Genomic DNA, 5,000 nt, shown 5'->3' with positions numbered 1-5,000 from the left:
TAAGATAGCAGGGAATGGATGTGAAGACAGCTCTCCTTCTCTGTCAGTACAACATGGACATGTTCTGTAATTCACTTTCCATAGATTCCTTCACCTGTCTCTCTATCCAACGTACATGTTGTTCCTTCTCCTATGTGTGTGTGTGTGTGTGTGTGTATGTGTGTGTGTACGTAAGCAGTACATCGGTCATTCCCCGCTGAGGAACGTTAAAACCTGAAGGACCGGAGCAGGAAGGAGTGTGTTGGATACCTCACCCCGGGGTGAAACTGGAGCTCTCATTGTCTGGTGCCCGAGAGGTTGACCGTAGCCGGAAAGCTGAGACACTCTGCGGGAATCAGAGTCCCTCGGCCAGGGGAGCATAACACCGGCTCTTTACCACAGCCGTGGCGGAAAGAGGAACCGGCTTCACTCGACGGAGAGGAACTGGGACTTCTCTAAATTTCACAGACAAGTAGATCAGGCAGAGTAGGGGTGGAGGTAGAGATTTTATTATTTTCTAATTTTTATCATTTTTATATTTTCATCATTTTAATATTTTAATACTCTGTCTGTAACCCATTTTTATGATAACTTAGCTATGCTGTACTGCTTTAAGCCATTATTAAACAATCTACCCTGCATTTAAAGTAACAGTTTTCTAAACTCAATTTTTTTAAATGTTATTTTTATTGAACTATTCCATTCATCAAAAGTATTTTTACCTCCTCCTGGTGACATAAAAGGTTATAGATTACTGTGCATATTTCATCATAGGATCTGAATGGTTATATCTAGCCCATCATTACCTGCTTTGGGTAAATTGTACTTACCGATAAACACCTTTCCGCAACCACACCAACTTGCACTCATATAAGATTAGAGCAGTCGTTAACCATAGAGGTTACCCACTTCTGTGTACGGTTTTCGGGGGAGTTTTCAGTTCAACTGAAGTGGGTAAAGGAAGTCAATGGAGGAACTATGGGACGTAGACTGTTAACAGCGGAGTGAGTCTAATCGGCACCAACCTACACAGGACCTGTTAGGAAGTAGCTTACAGGGTAAGACCCTGCAGGCTGAGGTCCATACCTGTTAGACAGAGGGTTGGTCCGGGGTCCTGTACAGGGCCTGACTGCCGGGAGACAGTAGTTGAATCACTAGTAGTTGAATCACTAGTAGTTGAATCACTAGTAGTTGAATCACTAGCAGTTGAATCATCACTAGCAGTTGAATCACTAGTAGTTGAATCATCACTAGTAGTTGAATCATCACTAGTAGTTGAATCACTAGTAGTTGAATCACTAGTAGTTGAATCATCACTAGTAGTTGAATCACTAGTAGTTGAATCATCAGTAGTTGAATCACTAGCAGTTGAATCACTAGTAGTTGAATCATCACTAGTAGTCGAATCACAAGTAGTTGAATCACTACACAGCAAAATCGACAGACTCAAATTAACTGTAAAAGAGTTAATTTCAACACATTTAAAGTGTCTGGAGGGGTCCACTCCCCACAGAGTGAATTTAACACTTTTGAAAGTGTTGCCATGTTTCCACTATAATAGAGTTAATATCAACTATTTCTATAGTTGAAATTTAACACTGGTTAACATTTACCAGTGTTACATGTTTTCAACTCCAGTGCTTAGTGTTAGAAATTAACTCTCTCAGTGTGATTTGAATTTCTATAAAAGGAGTTGCCTCATAAACACTATAAAGTCAAAATATGCTACTATACAATTAAAATAAAACATTAAAATATTTAAATAATTCGGAAATGAACCAATTAAAAATAAGAATGACATACAAGTTGATTGCTTTATAAAAAACATGTTTTATTTTGTTATCATTCAGATCTTGATGGCAGATAAATGGCAGACAAAACAAAGACAATTTAAATGTACACGTCACACTGGCTCCCTTCTGTCGGTAAGCAAAGGTACAAAGTAAATATGCATGGTTTTATTACTAAGCATTTCATCACATCATATTTACAGATGCAATGAACAAAATTAGATGATGTACGTCGCAGAATAGTACCAGACTTTGAGGCTTATTTATTCAAAATAAAAAATAAAAAATAATGTAACAACTTCACTGCGACAACTTTGTGACAGAAGTGCAATCTGTATTTACTGAGAACTTTTCTACATATAAGAATAGGGCACTATGTATGCTTTGTGACTATTCTCATTAGAGCACTGCTTGTCAAATGGTTTGAAATGAGTCAGTTCATCCACGCAGATAACAGAAAACTCATCCATTTGGTCTTCTATACAGTAGGCATTAAAGTGGTCATCATAGTACATTGTTTCTACATTACAGGCTATTATGAAAGCACGCTCTTCGTATATAATAATATCACAGATCTTTTTGAAAGCAGGGACATCATCGGTACATCCAGTGCATATGAACAAATCAACCTGGTACTCAGTACCATCATTTCTGACCCAGTTGGTGCTTGAAACCCTTGAACATGCTTCTAAATATAATGTCTGACTAAGTTCTTCCCCACCTTGCAAGGTGCTGATTGTTTTTGATGTTGTAGGACCAAATTCAAATCGTCTAAAACAATAACTTTCAAATTGAAACGCCAGTTGGCGCTGATGCTGCTTCACCAATGATTTGGTGAGATTTTTGAAATCTTTACCACATCTTTTGAAAAATGTGTGTTTGGCTTCAAATCGCATGCACCACATATGAATAAGAGGGTTTTCGTGTATCATCAAATGGTGCTTGGGGATCAACTTCTTGTCAGGAAACAATGCTTTGAACAGAGTATGGTGATCACAGATCAGATGTTTCAAGTAAGATATCATCCCATCAGTTATGGTGTAGGAAAACACTATATTGACTATCTGTATTAGAAGCAGCAGAAAGTTCCAGTGACTGTTATCCCTTTCAATGACATCACCCAATATAAGTGGAGTGTTGCGCAGAACACACCATGACTGGACGGCATTCTGACCCAGGTGTTTGCTCTTATCATCCATCTTTAACCCACTTGGTTTGTTTTTATGTTCTGTGTAACCGTAATTAAAGCTCTGTATCCTGTCTGACAATGAGTTCAAAGAGACATAGCCCTGTTTAACAAGGTACTCAAAAACCAGCTTAAGTTCATACTGTACCACACCCTCTAGCAAATCATGCATTATATCAACAGCATAGTTATCAGTGTTATGGAAATACTCTAATGTATTGAGCACACATGACTTTTTAACACCATATAATGACCGCAGTTCAGGATTTTCATTTAGTGCCCTACAATGTTCAGTATGACCCTCTTTGGAACGGAAAATTAACCCAGGATGATTCTCAGTAAATACAGATTGCACTTCTTCCTTACTCATTAAACAAAACCTACAAAAATGTGTTGCACTGAAAGATTCCACAAATCCCAACAAGACATTTAAAGCCAGATTATCTCCTGTTACTTGAATTACTGAGCCAAACAATGGTTTTTTAGTTTCTAAGATTTTCAGGTCATCAATAAGAGGCTTTCGTATCACATCAAAACCATATGTCTTCAGATCTTCAGTGTAGAATAGAGCTGCAAGATGTACATTCATCAGTACTGAGTTACACTTGGGTGGAAGATTTTTTAGAGTAAAGTAGACACCCCCAATTTTGTGTATCACCTTCTTGGAACCAAGAGGGTTAGCAGTTTCAAAATCGTCGTAATCGAGCTACTCACAACCAACACACATTTCTTCAGCAGAGAAAAAACAAACCCAAACAACTTGTTTTCTTCCTTTTATCACACTGAGCTCAAATGCACAAATGTTGTCAACAAGTCACTGAACAAGTTGAATTGAGTCCATCTTAAATCAAGGATAATAGTTACAACTATCCTTGTACTCAGACTCAATTCAACTTGTTGAGTCACTTGTTAAAAACATTTTTGCTTTTTAGCAATTTTTAAGAGTGTCATAGCAAAGGTGTTTTCCCTTTGTCATTATGGGATATTGTGTGAGGATTGATGGCAAAAATAAATAAACGTAATCAATTTTATCTACTAGGTTATTTTATTTATTTACACATGATTGTATCTTTTCACATGGTCATTTCAGTCCATTATGGTATATTGTGTATTATTTCTGGTGTACATGCAAACAAGACATGCCTCTCTGACATGTGGAGAGTCAACATGAGGTCACACGGCTCTTTGTTTCACAAACACTTTGTTTATATGGACATCATCATCATCATCATCATCATCATCATTGTAGTAAATGAAGGAACTTGACTCCAGGGTTAGTTCAGGCTAGTAGACTAGTGCTGCCTTTATCAGAATGAGAAGGAGGAGGCAGAAGGTGAGTTACTGTCATTACTACCAAAACACAGAGGCACTTGGGGGGAAATGAGGTTTGGTAGTTGTGGTTGGTCCATGGGAGAATAGAAGAGGGAAATAAACTATACATGTTAACATAAAGCATGATGGCCGACAGTACCAACTAGAAGAAGACTGAACTGTAAAGGAATGTAACAATCAATATAAAACAACAGAGGCTTGAATGTTACAAGTACAGGAAATTATCAATACAATTACACAGTTAAATGTGTCTCCCCTCATCCTCTCTGACCACACACACACACACACACAGACACACACACACACACACACACACACACACACACACACACACACACACACAGGAGAAGGAACAACATGTGCGTTGGATAGACAGACAGGTGAAGGAATCTATGGAAAGTGAATTACAGAACATGTCCATGTTGTACTGACAGAGAAGGAGAGCTGTCTTCACATCCACTCCCTGCTATCTTACACACGGCAACGTGATCCAGCATCACAACTCAAACACCCAATCTAACCAACTCTTATATACATACAGACACTCTCTCCTGTGTTATTCTCAGAGTTCATCATCAGTCTGATTTGATCATCTAATCATTCATCTGGATTGTCAGATGCATTTCCATCAAAAAAACTATGTAAGCTTCTATTTTTTGTCACTCTATTGCAGTCTATTTTACTATCAGATGCATTTGATTTAATTTAATATA

General features: G+C 37.9%; 2 protein-coding genes across 2 annotated transcripts in view; one reads left to right on the top strand and one right to left on the bottom strand.

Moving 5' to 3' along the window:
- LOC310823902 (NLR family CARD domain-containing protein 3-like) overlaps positions 1-5,000 on the top strand; it is a 38,864-nt gene that overhangs the window by 17,677 nt on the left and 16,187 nt on the right. The gene's annotated exons all lie outside the window — the stretch shown is intronic.
- LOC310823929 (tripartite motif-containing protein 16-like) overlaps positions 4,847-5,000 on the bottom strand; it is a gene marked incomplete at its 5' end in the record, with an annotated part of 11,593 nt that continues 11,439 nt past the window's right edge. The window contains one exon of the mRNA XM_083696869.1: positions 4,847-5,000. This exon is cut by the window's right edge and continues 734 nt beyond it.

Source organism: Argentina silus, assembly GCF_951799395.1.
Source record: "Argentina silus genome assembly, chromosome: Y".
Classification (NCBI taxonomy): Eukaryota; Metazoa; Chordata; class Actinopteri; order Argentiniformes; family Argentinidae; genus Argentina; species Argentina silus.
The sequence above is the reverse complement of the archived record's forward strand: the minus strand, read 5'-3'. Positions and strand labels throughout refer to the sequence as shown.